Source organism: Oryctolagus cuniculus, chromosome 10 (genome assembly GCF_964237555.1).
Source record: "Oryctolagus cuniculus chromosome 10, mOryCun1.1, whole genome shotgun sequence".
NCBI lineage: Eukaryota > Metazoa > Chordata > Mammalia > Lagomorpha > Leporidae > Oryctolagus > Oryctolagus cuniculus.
The window spans coordinates 62,748,141-62,772,364 of record NC_091441.1 but is presented as its reverse complement, the minus strand read 5'-3'; positions in this window follow the sequence as shown (position 1 = coordinate 62,772,364).

Below are 24,224 nucleotides of genomic sequence, written 5' to 3'. Positions count from 1 at the left end.
ATGGCCTTAGAAGGTGTATTATTAAAGACATTTTGTTTTCTTGCAAGATTAATGTTTTAATGTTGTAGATTGGCTGACAGATGCATTTCCAATGTAGAGACCTGAGGAGCTCAGCAGCTCTTTGAAATAGACCAGTCAAGGGCCAGCGTTTTGGCATAGTGGATAAAGCTGCTGCCTAAGTCACCGGCATTCCACGTGGGCACCAGTTTGAGTCCTGGCTGCCTTACTTTTGATCCAGCTCCCTGTTAATGTGCCTGGGAAATGAGTGCTTGGGCCCCTATGCTTACATGGGAGACCCCGAGGAAACTCCTAGCTCTTGACTTCAGACCAGCCCAGCTCCAGTGTTGCAACCATTGGAGTCTGAACCATTGGATGGAAGATCTCTCTCTCTCTCTCTCTCTCTGACTTTCAAATACATAAATAAATCTTTAAAACAGAAAAAGAGGAAGAAATTGGCCAGTCAACACTCTGCTCTTACTACTCGTGGGCTTGAATTCAGCTCAGTGGGGAGATGTCAACATCTTGTTGTGACTAGCTGAATAGTTGAAAGAATCAGAAGTAGTTAAAATTTAGAAAGTACACTGAATATAAAGTATTTAAATCTAAAACACTGAGGAGACTTTTTTTTTTTTTTTTTTTTTTTTTTGGAGCTAAGAGCTGAGCTTGTTGGGTAGGGAAAAAAATAGAAGGTATTATTATCTTCCACTCCAATTCATCTGAAGCCAAGGAAAATCTTATTCGATTTCATTCAAATTATACTCTGGCTCTGTGTGAATGATATATGCTATTTGAGAAAATGAGGGAGATGAACGGTTCTTGGTTAATAGCCTGTGAAGAGGTGTGTGTGCAGTATGTGCGTGTACTTTTACAAAAGGGATGGCTTATTTTTGCAAAAGACCACAGTTAAGATTGTAGGTGATATGAAAAGTTTTATGGTCAAGTTTAGTAGGAGTAACCTCAAACAGCAATTGATTTGTGGCACAGTTGCCATTTTGATTAATTGAGCCATGCCCTGTGTGCAAGAGGTGGCAGGAGCACTACGTTAATAGCCCTTTGAATTACTGTTTCATGGTTTTGGGGACTAGAGTTGAAAAATCCTTTTAAATCACTATGGTATGTCAAAGTCAAGTATTTTATTCAGTTGGTTTCTAATTACAGTTAAAAGAGGACATGTCAGGCCCTGGAGAGTAAGACATACATTGAAAAAAGATACTTTTATTCTTATCTTTTGTCCCCGAAAATGATGACAGACTGATCCTTAGGAAGAAATTGGAGTCTCTGCAGAAACCCTGCTGGGTCCTCCTCCTCCGTGGCCCTCTTTGCTTTCCATCCAGTTCAGCCTGTTGCACTCGGCAGCTCTGTGCATCCAAGAGTCCCGTCTCCTGCCCTGAACAGCTCCTGTTGCCCACACCTTTCAAGTCCTCCACCCCACTCAGCCCTGTCCACCCTCCTATCCCTTCAGGAGAGTCCCATGGATGTGGGGAGCATGGTGTCCCACGGTTCCAGGAGCCCAGCTGAAACATTTGTATTTCAGTTGGGTCTCTGGAAAAATACTCAGGAACACTCAGCAATGGCCTTGTCTGTGGTAAGATTTTGCCTTGCCGCTAGGCGTAGGAAGCAAGAAAATGTTATGACACAGGGATTCCTTTCAGAATCTCTTGAGTTCATTCACTTACTTAGTCATCGTCATTCATTTTTTCTTCTTCAAAGAACTTTCTTTTGAGCACTTGTTAGCTTCCTGTCATAACTGCAACAAATTAATACAACCTCAGTGGTTGAAAACAACACAAATTCATTCTCTACCAGTCCTGGGGATCAGGAATTTAAAAGTTTCACTGAAGCCGGCGCTGCGGCTCACTAGGCTAATCCTCCACCTTGCGGCGCTGGCACACCGGGTTCTAGTCCCAGTCAGGGCGCCGGATTCTGTCCCGGTTGCCCCTCTTCCAGGCCAGCTCTCTGCTGTGGCCAGGGAGTACAGTGGAGGATGGCCCAAGTCCTTGGGCCCTGCACCCCATGGGAGACCAGGATAAGTACCTGGCTCCTGCCATCGGATCAGTGTGGTGCGCCGGCCAGAGCACACCGGCCACGGCGGCCATTGGAGGGTGAACCAATGGCAAAAGAAGACCTTTCTTTCTGTCTCTCTCTCTCACTGTCCACTCTGCCTGTCAAAAAAAAAAAAAAAAAATTTCACTGAGCTAAGGTGTCAACAAGGCGGGTTCTTCAGGGAACTCTGAGGAGAGAATCTCTCTCCCTGCCTTCTGCCTCCAGTAGCCACCCCCAGTCTTTGGCATGTGGCTTCCTTCTTTGTCTTCAAAGCACAACCTTCCAATCTCTGCTTCAGTCACTGTAGCCTCCTAATCTTGACTCCTTCTGTCTCCCTTTTATGGGGACCATATGGCTGCACCGGGCCCACCCAGATGGGCCAGGACACTGATCTTAAACCCCTTAATTTGGTCATAACTCACAAAATCTCTTCTACCATACAGGGTGATATTCACAGGTGATTAGGACATGGACATATTTAGGGTCGTTATTCAACTGACCACAAGCACGATGTGCAAGGCCCAGTACTTGGTGCCTGCAGTGAGCAATGCAAAGCTCATCAGCTTCAAATTAGTCCCCACAATCTTAAGGTTTAGTAAGGAGGATGAGTGTCAGATACAATGAGATGTTGCTGCAAGATTAGTAGCGATGGAAACCCCTGGATGTTCGGAAGAGAGGCATTGTTTCTATGCAAGGGCAGAGGGAATCCTTCCACCTAAACCACATTTGAATGATTTTTTAAAGATTTTTATTTATTTATTTGAGAGGTAGAGTTACACATAGAGCGAGAAGAGACAGAAAAGAAGGTCTTCCATCCACTGGTTCACTCCCCAAATGGCCACAATGGCTGGAGCTGGGCTGATCTGAAATCAGGAGCCAGGAGCTTCCTCCAGATCTCCCATGCAGGTGCAGGAGCCCAAGCATTTGGACCACCTTCTACTGCTTTCCCTGGCCATAAGTGGAGAGCTAGATTGGGAAAGGAGCAGTCAAGACCCAAACTGCTGCCCATATAGGATGCTGACACCCTAGATGGAGGTTTAACCTTCTACGCCACAATGCTGACCCCTACCATTTGAATCCTGAAGGGAAATGGTGCAGTGGGATGGACCAGAAAATCCAGGAAGGGGTAAACACATCAATGTTAAGGGATGGCTGAACAATACACGCCTTTAATTGCATGTGGAATGGAGTGGTGGGAGATAAGTGTTACAGGAGACTCCCTGAATGTGAGGTGAAGGTTTGGATTATGTAGGGCAGACAGCAGGAAGGCCTCCAAAGCGAGTTGGATGGAGGTGCGCTGGAGAAGAGTTGTTTTAGTGATATCAGTGTGAACCATAGGCACTTGTTTTGTGGTCAGCTCATACAGGTATGAATTGAACAGGCAGTCCTCACCAGAGAACACATCAAAAACCAAGCATGATAAGCCAGGGTGCCGAGGGACTGGAAATTCAGGAATGGACTCTGATGCATTCCCTTTCTTGGTCCTATGAGCATTGAATACATTGAGATAAAAACAACAGAAGGCTTTCAAACCAAAAATGACTCTGCCAGTTCATCAGAGGCTATCTTCATCCATCATTCGGGTTCAAATTAATATCTACAAAATCAAACTCCCATAAGATTTATGACTAGAGCTAGCAGCATTTGATCTTTTTCTATGACGGAGTTAAAAAGAAAAAGAGAACCATGACATAGCAGGTGAGAATGCTATTATATTTCTATCTGCAGCTTTGTGACCTTGAACAGTTCCCTTTAACCTCTCTGAACTTCAGTGATAACAGTAACACTGGTTTTACCGAACCCACAGGGCTTTCATGTAAAGATTATTGTAATGTGAAGGTCAATGAGATGATATGAAAAGATGCTTTGTATATTGGAAAGAGTGTTTCAAAAAATTAATACACATTCCAAAAAAAATTGATGCAGTCTAGTATTTGTTGAGAAAGTTCTTGACATTTGAGGTACTGTATTGGCTGTGATACAAATCAACTTGGGAGAGTCCATTGGAGCATTCCAGGGATTGATTCCATAAACTGGAGCATCTGAAATTGCCTGATGTCAAGGGGATGTCCATTCATAGGGCTGATTTTCATGTTGGTGGTCATGATGTGGACTGACTACAAGAAATCTCACTTGCAGGAGAGAAAGTGGGAAAGAGGGAAAGAGTAGCTGATAAATCAGGAATTTAATTAGCAGAGTGACTCAGGTGGAAAGGGTGAAGCCTAACTGGGTTTCTGTTTACATAAAACACATTTGATTTGTAATCTGACTCAATTAGCCAGAAATTAAACGCATCTTCAGATAGAAATATCATGGATGTAAATATTCTCTTTGGGTGGAAAACACTCAGGAAAATGGTAAATTTTAATCTCACTCTGCAAAGTCTCATTTTAAGGATGCTCTCTCTGAGTTTTCTCCAGGCCATAAATGATCAATCTCTCACCCATCCCATTCTCACCTTAGAGGGGTTGGCGCTATGGCGCAGCAGGTTAACACCCTGACCTGCAGTGCTTGCATCCCATATGGGCGACGGTTCAAGACCTGGCTGCTCCATTTCCAATCCAGCTTTCTGCTGTGGCCTGGGAAAGCAGTATAAGATGGCCCAAGTCCTTGGGCCCCTGCATCCACATGGGGAAGACCCAGAAATAGCTCCTGGCTCCTGGCTTTAGATCAGCACAGCTCTGGCTGTAGCGGCCAATTGGAGAGTGAACCAGTGGATGGAAGACCTCTGTGTGTGTGTGTGTATGTAACTCTAACTTTCAAATAAATAAATCTTTTAAAAAATCACAATCAAAAGTGCATTTCTTCAGTGCCCCACAGGACTTCCATTTTCACACTTACAGGTGAGATGACAAAATGGTTCCCTACTAATATCTCAGTAGTTACTTCAATGTGTTCATAGCTACTATTTCAATGGAAGTTGAAGAAAGCGGAAGCAGGACTATTTCCTTATAAACAATCTTGCTTTCTACAGACTTTCTCTGGGCACCTTGGAGCAGGTGTCATTGCAACCGTCATCCTTGCTCATGAGACAAAAGCAAACCGAGCTCCAACTGACACAGTGAAGTGTATCACTTCTCACCGGAGAGCTGGGTTTTGTCACTGTGACCTTCTAACTGAGTACAAAATAACATAAGCAGACAGCCTTTACTACTTAAGTGTAAAATCCAGGAAGATGGTGCTTCAGAGCTGGACTGCTGGCTTCCAGCTTGCCTGTGTCCCGAGGCACAAATTGCCTTTTCTTGTTGCAACTTCTTTTCCAGCGCAGAGGAACCTGGTCAGGCTCGATCTCCTCACACCACAGTGGACCTCCAGGGCCAACAGAACAAAACAGAAAGACTGCACGGTCCCTGATCTATGACAGCTGTGGCACCTGACACCAGAGACCTGCAGCTCTTGGATGATTTTGCCATATGAGAGCCCTTTACTTGTAGCCTCTTTCTACGCCCCCAAACACGCTCCTCCGGCAGAGCGGTAGTCCTTGAGACTTGGAAGTCTGCCACCCTCTCATGGATCAACAGGTTACAGTTCTCTTTCCTTCACCCCAAAGCTGTGCTTGTTATTTTAATTGACACCAGAGATAAGGACCAAACTTTCAGTAACAACCTGGGGGCAAACCAGTGAGGAGGCAGCTGAGTTTGTACAAAATTGTGAAGATTGAGGAGAAATTCAGGGTGTCTACCTTCAGACTCCTTGGCTGTGAACCCAGAACCCCAGATTTTTGCTCAAAATCCACCATGAGTGTTCCTTGACAAGCTTTCGGTGTCCTAATCACCACAGAGTGGGAACAGAGGTATTGACATACGATGACAGCTTCAGTATCAAATATTGTGTGCCGTGCATAGTTTATGTGCTATACTTTTATACAACTGCCACCACAGGTTTTGACTACACCAGCATCTAGGCAGACATGTGAGTAATTCATTGTGCTTTCACATAGTGATGGCTATGTCGTCAGTGGGCAAAAGGAATTTTCAGTCCCATTGTAACGTTATAGAACCACCATTGTATATGTGATCCATCATTGATCATAGTATTGTTCATGCAGTGAATGACTTTATAAAAATAAAGAGATTGAATTAGTAATAAAAAATTCCTGAAGAAGAAAATTCCAGCACTAGATGGCTTCAATGGTGAATTCTGTCATGGATCAAATATTAAGAATGAACACTAATTTTACCAAAAAATAAAAATAGAACACTTCACAAACTCATTCTTTAAGGTCAGTAGTATCCCAATAATGACCAGAAAAAAGACATCACAAGAAAAGAAAATTACACAACAATATTTCTTAGGACTATAACACAAAAATGAAATATTATCAAACTCAATCAGGAAGCATACTAAAAGGATTATACATCATGGCCAAGTGGAATTTACCACAGAAATCTAAGAGTGGTTCAACATGAAAATCATTCATTGTAGGGGTGGGTATTTGGCGTAGTGAAGAAATTGCTACTTGTAAATGCCCATGTCCCAAATTGGATTTCCTGGTTTTGAATCCTGGCTCCTGTCCTGATTCCAGCTTCCTGCTAATCTGCGCCATGGGAAGTAGTAGGTGATGACTCAAATACTTGGTCTCTGCACCTACAGGGAAGACCCAGACTGAGTTCCTGGCTTCTGGCGTTGGCCTAGCTTAGTCCTGGCTGTTGCAGGCATTTGTGGAGTGAACCAAGATGGGAATCTCTTTCTCTTCCCCTTGCCCTCAAATAAAAAATAAATGGGGGCCGGCACTCTGGTGCAGCAGGTTAACGCCCTGACCTGAAGTGCTGGCATCCCTATGGGTTCCCTATGGGTTCAAGTCCCGGCTGCTCCACTTCCCATCCAGCTCTCTGGTATGGCCTAGGAAAGCAGTGGAAGATGGCCCAAGTCCTCGGGCCCCTACATCCACATGGGAGACTTGGAAGAAGCTCCTGGCTCCTAGTTTCGGATTGGCACGGCTCCGGTCATTGTGGCCAATTGGGGAGTGAACCATCGGATGGAAGATCTCTCTCTCTCTCTCTTTCTCTCTCTCTTTCTCTCTCTCTTTCTCTCTCTCTCTTTGCCTCTCCTCTCTCTGTGTAACTCTGACTTTCAAATAAATAAATAAATATTTAAAAAATAAATGAAAGCTTTTAAAATAACATACTATATAAATAAAATGAGGGGAAAAACGCACAGTGTCATTATACAGATGGCAGAAAAGCACTGGACAAAATCCAATACCTAGTCATGATTTAAAAAAAAAATGTTCAAAGAACAAGGAATAGAAAGGAACTTCCTAAAAATAATAAGAATCATGCATAAGAACATCACACTAATGTCAGGTTTCTGATTTAAATAAATGTTTACTCTCCCCTATAATTAGAAAGAAGACAAGGAAGTCTGCTCTTGAACCTCCTATTTAATATTACACTGGAGGTATCTAGAAAATACTACAGATAAAGAGATAGAAACCATTCAATTGGGAACAGAAGAACTAAAACTATCTATATTCACAGATGATATGACTTGTATATAAAAAATTCTAAAGAATCCATTAGAACAATATTAGAACTAATAAAGAATTTCAACTAGTTTACAGGATCGATATACAAAAGTCAATTGTATTTCTGTGCATGAATATGGAACATTCTGAACATGAAAATAAGAAAACAGTTTATAGTGGCAACAAAAAGAATAAATACGTAGGAATAAATTTAACAAGACAAGTGTAAAACCTTTAGCCTGAAAGCTACAAAACCTCATTGAAAGGATAAAGACCTAAGTAAATGGAAAGACAACTTCATATTCATGGATTTGGAAGACTGGATATTATTAAATGGTAATACTCTCCAAATTGGATAGTATAATCTCTATATATAAAAAAAAAAACTGGATCTGTTTTGCAAAGATTGACAATATGAACATTCAGCTTGGAAATACAAGGGAACCAGGATGGCTAACATACCCTTGAAATTACACAACAAAGTTACAGAGCACACACTTCCTGGTTTCAAAATTCCCTGCAGGGGGCTGGCAAAGCAGCAAAGCAGGTTAGGCAGTTGCCTGAGACTTTAGCATCCCATATCTGAGCACCAGGTCCAGTCTCGGCTCTTCCATTTCCAATCTAGCTCCCTGCTAATATGACTGGGAAAACAGCAAAAGTCAGCCCAAGTGCTTGGGCCCCTGCCATCAACCTGGGACATCTAGGTGGAGCTCCTGGCTCCAGCTTGGCCCAGCCCTGGTCATTGTGGCCATTCGGGGAGTGAGCCAGTAGATGGAAGATCTTTTTTATGTCTCTCTTTGTGTCACTCTGCCTTTGAAATAAATCAAAGAAATCTTTTAAAAAAAAATTACTGCAAAGCCACAGTAGCTGTGGAGTACTGGCAAGAGAAATGACAGTTCAGTGGAAGTGAGTTGGAAATCCAGAAATCAACATTAATATAATTGATCATAAATATATTCTAAATATGCATTTATAGTCAATTGACTTCAAATAGAGTGTCAAGAACATTCAATGAGGAAAGAAGAATCTTTTCAACAAATGGTGCTGGGACAACGGACCTCTATAAACTTAAGAGTACAGTTGAACTCCCTATCTGACACTAAGTACAAATTCCTTCAAAATAGATCAAATAGCTAAATGTAAGAACAAAAGTTATAAAACTATTAGGGAAAAAAAACAGAGAAGTCAATTTTTGTGACCTAGAGTTAGACAAGAATTTCTTAGACATCAAAAGCATGAGCAACAAGAGGATAATAAATTTGATTTCATGAAAATCAAGATTCTTGCACTTCGAAGGACAATATCAAAAATGTAAACAGACAACCCATAAAATTGGAGAAAATATTATTCTCTTTTTTAAAGATTCATTTATTTATTTGAAAGGCAGAGTTACAGAGGCAGAGGCAGGGATAGATGTGGGGAGCAACTCGGACTAGACTAAGTTATTGGAATTAAGACTTATTCTATGCATCTGCTCTCCCACAATATGGCGCTGGGAGAGAAGAAAACAGCTTCTACACAGCTGCCTCCAGTTCAGCCAATAAACAGCAGGACCTGCTCCTGATTGGAGGAGAGCAGCGTACTCGGCGTGTGGGCAGCCGAGTTAGGATTGGCGGAGGAGGACTATAAAGGAGGAGAGAGACGGCATGCACCGGGAACATCTAAGGGGAACATCTAAGGGAACACCTGTGCAGCCCCCGAGAGAGCCGGCCGGCGGTGTGCCGCTCCCCTGCGGAAGTGGGGAATGTGGCCAGGGGGAACTGCCCTTCCACGGAGGTGGAAGGGATAGTAGCCAACCCGGGAAGAACCAGCAGCAAACCCGGGGAGGGCCGAGCAGACGAAAGAACAGCGCAGGGTCCTGTGTCGTTCCTCCACGAAGAGGGGGAGCGACATAATGGTGCCGTGACTCGGATAGGAAGCCTAGGCAGGGTTTAGTGTTGCTCCTCCACGAAGAGGGGGAGCGACAGATAGAGAGAGAGAGGTCTTCTATCCGCTGGTTCACTCCCCAGATGGCCGCAACTGCAAGAGCTGCACCAATCTGAAGCCAGGAGCCAGGAGCCTCCTCTGAGTCTCCCACCTGGGTGCAGAGGTCCAAGGACTTGAGCCATCTTCAACTGCTTTCCCAGGCCATAGCAGAGTGCTGGATCAGAAGCGGAGCAGCCAAGACAAACTGGCACCCATATGGGGTGCCGGCCCTTCAGGCAGAGGCTCTACTTGCTATGCCACAGGGCCGGCCCCTAAAATATTATTCTTAAATCCTATACCTGGGGTCTGGCACTGTGATGCAATGGGTTAACGCCCTGGCCTGAAGTGCTGGCATCCCATATGAGTGCCGGTTCTAGTCCGGGCTACTCTTCTTCTGATACAGCTCTCTGCTATGGCCTTGGAAAGCAGTGGAAGATGGCCCAAGTCCTTGGGCTCTTACACCCATGCGGGAGACCCGAAGGAAGCTCCTGGCTCCTGGCTTCGGATTGGCACAGCTCCGGCCATTGTGGCCATCTGGGGAGTGAACCATCAGATGGCAGACTTCTCTCTCTCTGCCTCTCCTCTCTCTATGTAACTCTGTCTTTCAAATAATTAAATAAATAAATAAACAAAAATCTTATATCTGGTAAGAGACTTGTATCTAGAATATATAAAAGTTCTTACAAATCAATAATAAAATGACAAGTAGCCTAATGCAAAAATGGGCAAAGGCTTTGATAGATATTTCCCCAAAGAAGAATGAGCATATGAAAATAATTTTTGTCTCTTTGGTCATTAGGAAAATGCAAACCAAAATCATAATGAAATACTGATTCCAATTAAGATTGCTATAATTAAAAAGGCAAACAGTAACAGGTATTGACAAGAAAGTGGAGAGATTTGAACCCTTATATGTTGCTGGTGAGAATGTAAATGATTCAACTGCCTTGGAAAAAAGCTTGGTAGTTCTGAAAATGTTAAACAAAAACTGCTAAGTATGTATCCAAGAGAGTTCAAATCAAATGTCCATACAAAAACTTCTACATAAATATTCAGAGCAACATTATTCATAAGGCCAAAAAAATGGAAATAATCCATATGCCCATCTTCTGATAAAAGGTCAACCACATATTGTGTATCCATAAAATAAAATATTACTGGCCATAAGAATGAATACAGTATGGATAAACATTGAAAATATACTAAGTGAAAGAATCCAAATACAAAAGGTCATATATTCTAGTATTTCATTCATGTAAAATATCCAGAATAGACAAATCCTTAGAGACAGAGGAAGTTAGTGCTTTCCTGTTTCTGGGAGTAGTGGAGAGTGACTGCTGATGGGTATAGGGTTTCGGATTGTGTTGATAAAATGTTTCACATGGGATAGTGGCTATGGATGCACAGCTATTTGTATTTACCTCATTCCTCTGAGTTATACACTTTAGACTCAAGTTTCTTTTATGGCTCTTCTTTTCTTCTAAACCAGGCTCTCACATTAAGGAACACACACTACATTTGATTGTATGTCTCTGAAGTCTTTCTTAAAATACAAATCTTTTACAAAATGTAGAACATGTGCCACCCCCATTACCCTTCTTTGGTTTAAAAATTAGTTCTTGGAGCCAGTGCTGTGGCATGGTAGGTTAAGTCTCTGACCTGTGGCACTGGCATCCCATGTGGGTGTCGTTTTAGCTGCTCCACTTCCAGTGAAGCTCCCTGCTAATGGCCTGGGAAAGTAGTGGAAGATGGCCCAAGTCCTTGGGCCCCTGAACCCATGTGTGGGACCTGGAAGAAGCTCCTGGCTCCTGGCTTTGGATCAACCCAGCTCTGGCCATTGCAACCATCTGGGGAGTGAACCAGTGGGTGGAAGACTCTCTCTCTGTCTCTTCCTCCCTCTCTAACTCTGCCTTTCAAATAAATAATTAAATCTTTTAAAAATATTTCTTAAGTCTTTTATATTAAATCCCTTACTAAAAAACTGGGCCAATTGTTTTGTAGAATGTTCCATAGTCCGGACTTGTGTAATGATTTATTTTTGGTGTTATTAACTGGTTTTTTGAATTTCCTGTGATACAGAAGTTAGGTGTTAGGTTAATTCATGTTTTGAGAAAGAATACTTTATAAACTGTTGTGTCTTTATAAGCTGTTGTATCAGGAAGCACACAGTGTTATCAGTGCTCATGTTGCCATTCAATCTATGTTTCATTCACTAGCTAATTGTGTGTGTAGGTGAGTGTATGTGTGTGTAGGGATGTTTGTCATAAACTTAATTCAGGGCTGTGAATTTGGCCTCCTTTTTTAGAAATTGGTATCATCTCCCCAGCTCAATGCAGGTAAGTACTGGGTTAGCCAATGGAATAGGAAAAGATGAGGAGAGGACAGCTCCTATCCTTCACAGCTCCCGTTCTATCTCAGGGATGGGAGAGTACACACGTGGACGTGCATGTGGAATTCTGAAACACCTCTGTACTGATGAGACCAATGCCTACAACAGGGCTGAGTAACTGATGGGGATCAACCCAACCCCCAGCCTCCAGACTCCAGATTCACAGGAAGCTGGCCTGAAACACTCTCTAGCGCCCCTCTCTTCTGCATGGGGCTTGGGAACCCGAGCATGCCTTGCATAAAGGCCGAATGCTCAGAGAATACAACAAGTTCAAAAAGCAATAAAATAGTGGCCCTTGAGCACCAGACATAGCATTTGGTTTTTGTGATCCCAGTGTTTACACTTAAAACAGATTGGGTCACCCCACTTGGCAGATGGCATGTGTACTGGTATTAAGTCCAACCAAGCACTGAAGGTGCTTTGCACTCACTGAGCTGCGTGGAACCAGATCAGCATGAACCAAGACTGCCCTTCCTCTGCAGTCAGTAGAAAGGTCAGAAGCACCTGGCTTCTGCTGAGCACTGTCCTGGGACTTGTGTTGAGCCCTCTTTCTCTTCTGTGCCTGCAGGGAAGCCCCGTTTCACAGTACCCTCTCGACACTTGAGTATCAGGCTGTGTTTATGCACCGATCATTCGGTAAAGTCGCTGTGATTGGTTTGATCCCTGGAGGCTCAATCAGGATTGATTTAGAAACGCAGCCCTGTCTGGAATTGCTAAAGGACAACATGTTAGAAAGAGAAGCCAGCACAACCGGGGCAATGATTGCAGCAAATGAACGAGTGTATCCCCGCCTTTCCTCCGCCCTGCCGCAAGCCGTCAGGAAGCAGTCAGCAATCCCCTGAGTGTGTTTCTGGACAATTCCCCTGCACAGCCTGGGCTACTCCACAAGAAAGTGATGCGAGCAGCGCCGAGAGCTTGGATCCTCAGCAATGACCTAACTACTGGCCTTGCTCCTGATGAAGTGGTGCTGATTGCCTGTATGCGTATCTTTCATCATCATTAGCAGGCCCCAGCTTCCCTTCTCCAGATAAGGATGGAAAAAAAATACACCCTGTGCAGAGAGCTGAAGAGGCACAGCTCAACCAACAGTCACACAGACGCAACAAAGGCACCACAGCCGGGTAACATGAAGCAATGGGTCTGAGATCTAGCAATGTGGGGGCGAAGCTTCATCTCCCTTGCAGGTGTATGCCCTCTGCACATCAGAGACCCACAGGCACCTGTCACCTCAGCACCTACCCTCTGGCTCAACACTCCTTCTGGATAGAATCTTTCAGACAGGCATTTTATTATTATTATTATTATTATTATTATTATTACCAGGAGGTGAAATAAATGGCTCTTTGGGAAATCAAGGCACACAGTAACTCTACAAAATCCTTTTTTTTATTATAATATTCATCTCCTTACTTCTGATGAAAGGCCAAAATAAAGCCCAGGTTTTTTGACAAAATGCCACATGGCTCTGAGAACCAGAAGCTGAGGCTACAGTATTACATGTGATGGATACATTTTATTACTCAGGAGCTGGCATTTCAAAGTTACATGGCTGCCCATTCTTATCCCTCCTGGCAGAGTAGCTCATGACTATCAGCAGGGAAATGCTCCACATATTATGACTTTCATTCTCTCCATGGTCATCAAAACTGAATTTCCCCTGGCAAACAGTTTATTTTGCCAATAAGTTTAAGTGATTCACAGGCTGCGGAAAAATAGCATCTTGAAATTTATTCTTAAACCCACTGCTTTATAAACTTGGTTCACACATATGGTGTTTCCTGGGCAAACATTCAAAGACAGGGGGATCTGGAAGCATCTGGGAGCCACAGCAGAGCAGCTCTCTGGGAACTGCTGGGAAGGGAGGTGAGCAGAGCAGGTGGCATGGGAAGGAGCACACAGGGGACTTGATATGGGAAGCAAAGCAGACAGAATCGACACGGGAGGAGGGAAAGGAACTGGGAACTGGAATGGAGAAAAGGGAGGGGAGGGGATGGGGGGGGACAGAAGGGAAGGGAGAAGAAACTCTCTTCTCTTTCCCCTCATCCTCTTGACTCCCAGTCTCAAAATCTAAATGCCATTTTCATTGCTTTGTGAACTGGTACATATTACTTTGATCCACAGAGCAAAAGTCACATATATGGTGCACACATACACAGGACAATAGTGCTTTGTAACATTCAGATAGAAGAATTGAGAGATAGAAAGGTATTCCATAACCCTAAGCACAGGGTCAGAAACCTGGAAACAAGAGTGGAACCAGTGAGAAGTTTGCAGGGAACTGAACTCTGCAAACTGAGCAGAGACGTTTCTAGCAAGAAGGGAGGGGACACGGCAGGACATAAGTCAGCCAGGGGTCTGCTACTGCAACCTAGCTTCTCAGCCAACAGGCGTCCATGAGCCTCCTGGAAAAGAGTTCATCTGCACCCAGAAGACTTGTGTCCTGGTCCTAAGTGAGTCACTTAACCTCACCTGGGATCTTAGTTCCCTCCTCTGTAAATTTGGCTTTGTAATGCTCTGTTAAACCCTCCACAAAGAATCCAGCTTTCCCACCCCTAGGTCACAAATGAGAGAAACTCAAAGCAGGTTCAGAGAAATCCCCGAGTATTAGGGCTTGCAGAATCTGAGTGCTCACTCAAGTGAAGACATGGAGTTGGGGGCTACGATGCACATCTCACTCCTGCAACAGGGCTCTTGCCTCACGTCATGAAGAACAGACACAAAGGGCAGAAGCAGGGCAAGCCCGTCTCCACCCTGTACAGATTCCCCTCTTCCTTACCAGGGAAGGGATCCACCTTGGATTGAGAGAACCAATGGTTCTCTCCCCAGAGCTATTGACCTGATGTTGCAAGAACAGTGAATAGTGATGCTTATACATTATTTAGAGCAATAAAAAACAGGATAACAATAGCCAACTTCTACTGGGCACTTATTACTTTCTAGACACTGAGCTAAGTGCTCTGTATGCATCATTTATTTAAAATGCTTTGTAATAACCATATGCAGTGGATATTATTATTCCAATTTTACAGGTGAAGAAGCAGTGTTAGGGGAGCTACTTGCTCCGGGAGTCAGGACTTGTCCATGGAGGTGCCAAGTGCAGACCCAGCCCTGTCTGCTCCAGAGCCTGAGGGTGAACCCAGTGGTGGTAAGGAGAGGGCTGGCAAGGGCGTGACAGTCTGGCAGCCTGTAGGGTGGGTTCAGGGAGGGCAAGGGCAGCAGTGTCCTCACGTGAGTTTCTCCCTCTACTCCTCAGCTGCAGTGGGGGTTCAGGGAGACAAGGGCAGCAGTGTCCTCACGTGAGTTTCTCCCTCTGCTCCTCAGCTGCATGCACACTGGCCTCAGCTCCAGCTATGGAGAAAAGTTAGAGGAGATGGAGCTGTACAAGCATAAGAGGAAAGGACAGAGAGGCTGCGAGGGGATGGCACAATGTCATTGTCATCTTGAAGGCTGAGGCAGGATCTGACCTAGACCACTAAGACGCCCTCTCCTCTGTTCCCAATAAGGAGGTAGAACAAGACGCACCTTCAGTCAGAGCAAGTGACTGTTGGGTAGGAATAAAGTAAGATCTGGCGCTGCACGGCATAGTAGGGTGACTACTGCTAGCAGCAATGTGTTTGTTTCTAAAGAACTAGAAGAGAAGGTTTTGAATGTTTTCTTTTTTCAAGATTTATTTATTTATTTGAGAGGCAGAGTTACAGACATAGAGAGGGAGAGACAGTGAGAGAGGTCTTCCATCCACTGGTTTACTCCCTAAATGGCCATAATGGCCGGCGCTGGGCCAATCCAAAGCCAGAAGCCAGGAGCTTCTTCCTGATCTCCCACTTGGGTACAGGGGCCCAAGTACTTGCGCCACCCTCCACTGCTCTCCCAGGCACATTAGCAGGGAGGTGGATTAGAAGTGGAGCAGCTAGGACTCAAACTGGAGCCCATGGGATGCCGGTGTCACAGTAAGAGGCTTAATCTACTACACTACAGTGCCGACCCCTGAATATTTTCACTAGAAAGAAATCTTAACTGCTTGAGGTGGTGGACATGCTACTTACACCGATTTGATCATCACTCATTGTATTGAAACATCACATTGGACCTCATAAATTTGTACAGTTATTATATACTAATTAAGAAAGGAGGAAATTGTTGGGGGAAGAAACAATTTCCTGAATTATTGACCACCGGAAGCTGCTAGAAGAGGAGCCACAGTTGCTCTGAGCTTCCTCTGGGGGAGGGCATTTCATGTCAGTGTGTCTCTGTTCATTGCCACACTGGAAAATTTTAAATCAAAAATTCGATTTCTAGAAATGTGCTTTCCTAAATTCTTCACGCGGGTGTGCTATTAATATGGAAATGAGGGAAGAGTTTAATCATGTTTGACTGTTTGCTGGAAAGAAAGCAAACATGCTGATACACTAAGTATCATCAGATTTGTTAAATGGGGTCAGGATTGCAGGGCTGATAGGGGACTGATGGATTTCTTGTGCTCATTATCCCTATTGAATGGTTGGAATAAATTCAACACTGAGAGAGGCCAGGGCAGGGCGGGGCTATCAGCGCCCTTGCACCTGGCACGTCGCTCCTAAGAAGCCATTGGCTTTGGCAGTGACCTGGAAAGCCATCCTCTCAGGGTCAACACCTGCTGCCCTCCACCCCACCCCACCCTGGAGCCTGTCCTCACCCACCCTTGAGCCAGGGAAGGCTCTGAGCAGAAATCAAAGGGTAGGTTCAAATTGCAATTCCTCTCCTGTGCATAATAGATTCCTGTTTACAAAGTGAATCCACATACATTGTCTCAACTAATCCTCATAAGACTGCAGTGAGAGGGGCAAGGCAGATATTTTTATCTGCCTGATTTATAGATGAATGAATAAGGGGCCGAGAGGTGGAGGGATTTGTCTGGCATTGCCCAGTTCACAGGCACAGCCAGAACCCAGGGCCCTGCCCTCTGCGTCCTAGGCCAGTGGGGTGACTGCACAACCGGCACTGCCTCCCTCAGCTGCCACGTCCCATGTGCCTCTCTAGCCTCAGCAGGACTCTGTTCGGAACCAATCTTGCCAATGTTGCTCCCAGCCATGGGGAAAGTAAGTGTCTCCGGGTGATTTCACAACCAAATCTTTCTTCTTAAGTCATCAACTGATCTCTTCAAGAAAATATGTGTTGTGTGGCCATTGCGTAGCTCCTAGGCAGATCACAGAGAACCAGAGAGAAAAGCTTCTGCCCTCATGGAGTTTAAAGCCAGGGCTGTGCTCTCCAGGCTTTATGGCATGTGAGAATCAGCCAGGCACCCTAAGAAAGACACATCATGATTCAGTAGGTCTGGGACCTGAGATTCTGCATTTCTAACAGTGGTATCAGTACTGCAGTTGAGTAGCAGGCCCCTGAAGCCAGTGTAGAAACTGTTAACAGAGGGGTGAAGCTGCTCTTGCACCTGTTTCAAGTTGGGAGGTCAGAGAAGATTTTCAGGGGACAGGAAGCTTGCATAGAAATTAGGCATGCCAAGGTTCTAAGTGGAAAACATGGTCCACTCTAGGGCACAAGACCCATGTGTGCGAAGTTCAGTGAGCAAGAGTGAAAGCATAAAGCTTCTCTCAGAGAAGACACCACAGCAGAGCAGAGAGAGGGGGCAGCAAGCAGGACCCCGGGGCACGAGAAAGGTGAAGGGTGGCTCAAGCAAGGTGGAGCTGGTGAAGCGCTTGAAGCAGGAGAGACTGTTAAGGATTGCATTTTTACAAGCTCAGGCTGCCACCATGAGAATAGATTGGAGAGAGGTAGGGTCTAATTGAGTTAAAAGTTCTAGATCAGGCTGAGCATCCCTACGGAAAAATTCTCTCAAATCTGAAACTCTTTGAGCACCAACATGCTGCACGTGGAAATTTCCAGATCATGAAACTTTGTTTCATGCATAAAATTATTAAAAATATTGCATAAAATTTCTTGTAGGCTATGCATATTAAATATATGTAAAACAGAAATTATTTTTGTACTTAGACTTGGGCCTCTTCCCCAAGATACCTTGTTATATTGACATATGAAAATATTCAAATATTTGAAAAAAATTTGAAATCCAAATATTCCTAGCCCCAAACATTTTGATAAGGGACACTCAACCTGTAATATAAGTGGGTAGTGTGGGTGGCTTGAAACAGGGCTGGAGAGGTCCTGGGCTGGAGAGGAGAAATGGGCAGATTAAAGATGGATTGTGTGGGAGGTTTGCTCAACTTGCTCACAAATGGGGATGAGTGTGGTATGATGGATGTCATGGTGGTGAAGGTGGGTAGTTAGGCTGTGCTGTCCATTATGCCCTTGACCTTCCTGTATAGTTGCTAAAACCAGGTTTGGCTTTTTTGCTTTTCTTATCTTTGCCTAAGCTCTTACCTATTTAGTAATGGTCCTATTAGATTCTCTGCCCATTTTCCTGCCCATCCTCTTAGGAACAGAAATCCTGTGCCCACTGCCTCTGGCTGCTCAGGAGCTTATACCAGTGAGCACAATGTATCTGCAGACTCTCTCATCTTTCTCCACTTGTCCATCTCACACTCTTTCCATCCTGAGCTGCCAGGTCTCAGCCCTAGCAGGTCAACTAAATCCTGTTATCGCCTGGATCTGGACACCAACATGTGTCCCATCAGAGCCCTGAGTTAGGAGTCGGTGCACCCAGTTCCCAAGCAAAGAGGTGCAGTTTAAGCCAAGTCAACCACTTACTTAGACAGTCATTTAAATTACTGTCAGTTATGAAGAAGAGAACACCTGTCTTATGGAGGGTAAATGTATGTCTCTCTGTGTTTCCCTTTGAGGCTCACTTGGTTTTGTTGATGAATTTCTCAAAAAGTAAGGAAATTGGGTCTGCCTAGGAGCAACACAGCATGAATCAGATTTTTGCTGTAAATGAACCTCTAGAATTCAACTGTATAATTGCAGATTGAAAAGAACCAACTGAGGGACCAGGAATGGTTATTCAACTTCCCAAGATAGGGAATGCAGGTGCAAGGGCTATATAATGGCATCAAAATCTATGACTGGAAATTCGAAGAGGACAATGAAAGTCCAAGGCAGTAACATTCAACCAGGTGAACCTTCATTCCTGTGTTAGGATGGGAGACATGGAAGCTGTCCCCAAGAGCACAGAAATGAGATTTCAGAGACTGGTCAAGAACTGCACACTTGTGTCCTACCTGGATGTCCAAGGTGATGTCTGTAAGATTCTGAGTCCAAGAACCACTTCATGCCAATGGCATATTCTTAGCAAAGAAGTTTAGTGCTGATGAAAAGACAATTTGTTTTTATCTCTTTCTCTCTTTTTAAAGGTTCTATCTATCTATCTATCTATCTATCTATTTGAAAGATATACTGACAGAGAAGAAGAGACAGAGTGAAAGATTTTCTATTGCATCTGCTAGTTCACTCCCCAAATAGCTGCAACAGCCAAGACTGGGCCAGCCTAAAGCAAGGAGATCAGAACAGCATCTGGATCTCCCCATGGATGACTTGGTCATATTCCACTGGTTTCCCAGGCACATTAGTATGAAGTGGATCAGAATCAGAGGAACCAGGACTTGAACTGTCGCTCTGATACAAGATACTGATATCGCAAGTGGTGATTTAACAGTCTACCCCACAATGCTGGATCCTATCTGTATCTCTTACTGAAGTTATTCTAGCACTAGGGCAGTGAACTGCTCATGGCATTGCATAGATTAAAAAATAGGCTTTCTTCACAACCAGACCAGAAGATAAGAAGCTTTGGATTAATAAACTCTCTTGGATTTCTTGTTTTCAAGCAGCATTTCTTTTTAGAACTGTAACTCTGACCCCATGGGCCAGAGGAGAAAGTACTATGTTGTATGAAAGGATAAATAACAAGCAGCCACGGCACCAGCATTTTTGCAACACAGTCTCTGCCCCAGGGAAGCAAGCTTTCTTTGTTCTTCAAGGTCAGGGGAATAGAGCTGTGAGGACGCAGCCTCAGTGCAGAGAGTCTGTTGGGACTTCATCTCTCCCCATCCCCAGTGCATGCTGTCAGGGAGCTCTGGGGCCTTGCTAGAAAGAATGCAGTAAGCTAAATATCCTTACACTGTAAGACCTCGCTTCCCTTCTCAGACTCATCAAACGTGAGGACTTAGATGGAAAAAAATCCAAGCACATAAAGAGCCACCAGGGACCCCCCCACCCCAAGTTAGAAAGGTTCCAGGGGAAGATGCCCAACATAGGAAAAGAGCCAGCTGGGATCATTGGAGATAACCAAGGGCAGGAGAGTGGCTGTAGCGGCTGAAGGTGACATTTCGGCAGGTGTGGGTGTGTGTGACAGCACATGTTTGGGGGTGGCCTCCTGGAGGTCTACAGCAGCTGGACTGGCCCAGCCAGGGGGAAAGCTACTAAAGTCCATAGGGAGGCAATAGAAAGAAAGCCAGTGACTTGAACTGAGGAAAGAGGCAGCGTGCTGTCATTAGAAATAAAGAAAATGGATCCTGGCTCAGAGGGGAGTAGGATGGACAAAGCTCCCTGTCCTGAGCTGACCTGAGGCAGAGAGGAAATGGGCTAGCACTGTGGATAGGGTCATTGATCCGCAGGGCGTGACCAATCACTACAGTAAGTCACTGTTACATCAGACAGAACCCAACAGGGCTCCAAGAAGCAGTAGCAGACGCTTCTTCAGTCATGATGCAGCTTGGTCAATCAGGAACTTAGAAGGGCAGGATCAGACACGTTGAGTGCAATCAGAGTTTGTAACAGAATACACTTGCACAACTTAGAAACCAGTGTGGTGACCTCTCTCTTGGTGGCAGTGCAACTTTAGGGAGGGTCTCTCAACTTCCTGGCACAGGTAATCCCTAGGTGTAAGGCTTGTGGCTCTGAGTGTCACTCCCACTTAAATCGGAATTTAAAACTCAACCCAAAAACCAAATTAAGAGGAAATGGGAGGCCGGCGCCGCGGCTCACTAGGCTAATCCTCCGCCTTGCGGCGCCGGCACACGGTTCTAGTCCCGGTCAGGGCGCCGGATTCTGTCCCGGTTGCTCCTCTTCCAGGCCAGCTCTCTGCTGTGGCCAGGGAAGTGCAGTGGAGGATGGCCCAAGTCCTTGGGCCCTGTGCCCCATGGGAGACCAGGAGAAGTACCTGGCTCCTGCAATCGGATCAGCGTGGTGTGCCGGCCGCAGCACGCTGGCCATGGCGGCCATTGGAGGGTGAACCAACGACAAAGGAAGACCTTTCTCTCTCTCTCTCTCTCTCTCTCTCACTGTCCACTCTGCCTGTCCAAAAATAAATAAATAAATAAATAAAAGAAAAAAAAAGAGGAAATGGGCATTTACCTCCTGTCCTGGAGAAACTGGCTTTGATTCCTGGCTCCAGCTTCCTACTCCACTTTCTTTTAAATGCAGATGCTGGGAAGCAGTGCTGATGGCTCAAATAATTGGATTCCTTCCACCACAAGGGAGATCTGAATGGCAATCCTAGCTTCCAGCTTCAGCCCAGCTCAGTCTTGGACGCTGCCGGCATTTGGGTAGTGGGCTAGTGGATGAAAGCTCTATCTGTCTCTGTCTGTCTTTCTGTGTCTCTTTCTCTGTGCTTCTGCTTCTCGAATAAATAAAATAAATATTTTTAAACTAAAGAAAAATTAAAAGAAGAAACTAAAAAACAAAAAAACCCATATAAACAAAATCTCATCTTTTTGAGGTAGCTTTTAAAAAACATTTCCCAACAAATTCCTGTGCTGTTCGGACACCCTAAGCTCTGACTTTCATTCTTTTCTCCTTAGTACTTCTGCCATCAAATGTACATTGGCGATATAAGTAGGAAATCGTCCTTCTCTGAGAACCTATTACTTCATGACAGCTATCTTTATTTTATTTATTTATTTATTTTGACAGGCAGAGTGGACAGTGAGAGAGAGAGACAGAGAGAAAGGTCTTCCTTTTCGCCATTGGTTCACCCTCCAATGGCCGCTGTGGCTGGTGTGCTGCAGCTGGCGCACCACGCTGATCCGAAGCCAGGAGCCAGGCGCTTCCTTCCCCTGGTCTCTCAGGCAGGTGCAGGGCCCAAGCACCTGGGCCATCCTCCACTGCACTTCCCTGGCCACAGCAGAGAGCTGGCCTGGAAGAGGGGCAACCGGGACAGAATCTGGGGCCCCGACCGGGACTAGAATCCGGTGTGCCGGCTCCGCTAGGCGGAGGATTAGCCTAGTGAGTCGCGGCGCCCGCCAGCTATCTTTATTTTTAAAAATATTTAGTTAGCATAGGACTGGCTTAGGAACAAAAAACAAAGGTAGTATTTAACAGTAATAATTACTCCCATGTTAATCAAATATTAAATAATAATTGTTACTGTTAAATACACCCCATGTCTATGAAACTAAGCCTATTATCAGTTATTGACGTGTAGTACTAATGGTATTAAACTAAAGTAATTAAGCTAAACAAATAACTTGACAGTAGAAAGATATCAATTAATAAATTTACTAAAAGCTCTTGATTTTGTCAATGAGTTCTTAACTAATGATGAGTTTTAAGAGATACAGTTTTTCAGAATGTTAAGTGTTAGAATAAAAGTTTCAGTGGCTGGTAATACACACGGAATTGTAAAGGAACAAACACAACAAATAGCATGTATGTGGTGGTAAGGGATATAAGGATAGGTGTGAGACTTACTGTCTTGAGATGATGATGTAGAACTATTTGCAAATCAAGAGCCAATGACAGGAGCCAGCGAGGTGGCAGAGCCAGTAAAGCTGCCACCTGCAGTGCTGGCATCCCATATGGGCGCCAGTTCATGTCCTGGCTGCTCTATTTCTGATCCAGCTCTCTGCCATGGCCTTTATTATTATTATTTTTTGACAGGCAGAGTTAGTGAGAAGAGAGACAGAGAGAAAGGTCTTCCTTTTCTGTTGCTTCACCACCCAAATGGCCACTACGGCGGGTGCGCTGCGGCTGGCATGCTGTGCTGATCTGAAGCCAGAAGCCAGGTGCTTCCTCCTGGTCTCCCAAGCGAGTGCAGGGCCCAAGCACTTGGGCCATCCTCCACTGCCTTCACAGGCCACAGTAGAGAGCTGGACTGGAAGAGGAGCAACCGGGACAGAATCCGGCGCCCCAACTGGGACCAGAACCTGGGGTTCCAGCGCCGCAGGCGGAGGACTAGCCAAGTGAGCCACGGCACCGGCCCTGCCATGGCCTTTTAAAATAGAAGAAGATGGCCCTAGTGCTTGGCCCCTACCCCTATGTGGGAGGCCCAGAAGAAGCTCCTGGCTCCTGGTGTAGCTCCAGCCATTGTGGCCATTTGGAGAGTGAACCAGCAGATGGAATATCCCTCTCTCTCTCTCTGCCTCTGCTCTCTGTAATTCTGCCTTTCAAAAAAAAAAAAAAAAAAGAGCCAATGGCAGAGGTAGAGGTGATAGCGACAGGCATATATATATGTATGTATGTATGTATATGTATCTATCTATTGGTATAGATATAGATATCTATCGATAGATAGATACATATATATTTAGAGAGAAAGAGAGAGAAACTGCAACTTCAAAGCAGATGAAGTAAATTTTTGGAAGAGGCAATGGAATACAAAGTTAGGGAAGAGAGGTTTACTTTGAACTGGAAAGGGAACACCCTTTTGCCTGAAAATGAAAAGAAAGAACAAAGTGCAGGCTTCATTATAAGTAAATGTGTGGTTAAAGCACTTCCTGTGCTTCCTTTTCCTGAGAATATCCGAGGCATGCAGTTTTCTCAGGGTGAGCACACTGAAGGGGATGAGGGGCTGCTGAAGAGTTTGAGGAAAATGGGAAAAGATTAAAATGGTAACTGACAAAAGAGAAAGAAGTTGTTTCTTTGCACTCAAGCTGCAACCAAGGCAGGAGACCAAGAAGTTGTGGTGATGCCAAGCATCAGGTTGAGGATCCTTCTCCAATAGGGTTAGCAGCTTGGAGATAGATGATTTGTAGAATGGATGCATTATTGAGATTTGTTGGGCAAATGCAAGAGGAGAAGATGGGTACCATGGGGTTAAGCTTGCTCATAAGCATTGTATACTTCCAAGGTGTTTGGGGAAGGGAGGGGGCAGGGAGGCCAGTGGGAGAAGACCATGCCTCTGGCATCGCTCCAGAATAGCAGGTATTGTGGGGATGAGGTTGAGAATGGAAATAAGGAGGGAAGAATCTGCAACTGGGGAAGTCCCACGTAAGATTTGACTCTGTCTCCCAAGAAGGTCATCTGTGACACCGGCCTCTTCCACTCCCATAAGCACTGGAACATTGACCCCTAGAATAGGTTGTGTCAACCTGGTTAAGGAATTCTTAAACACATGATCTGAAGAGAACTCTAAAAGTGACACTTGAGCTAGAAAATGATGGACTTGAAAACAGGCATTTAGCCCAGTGGAGCAGA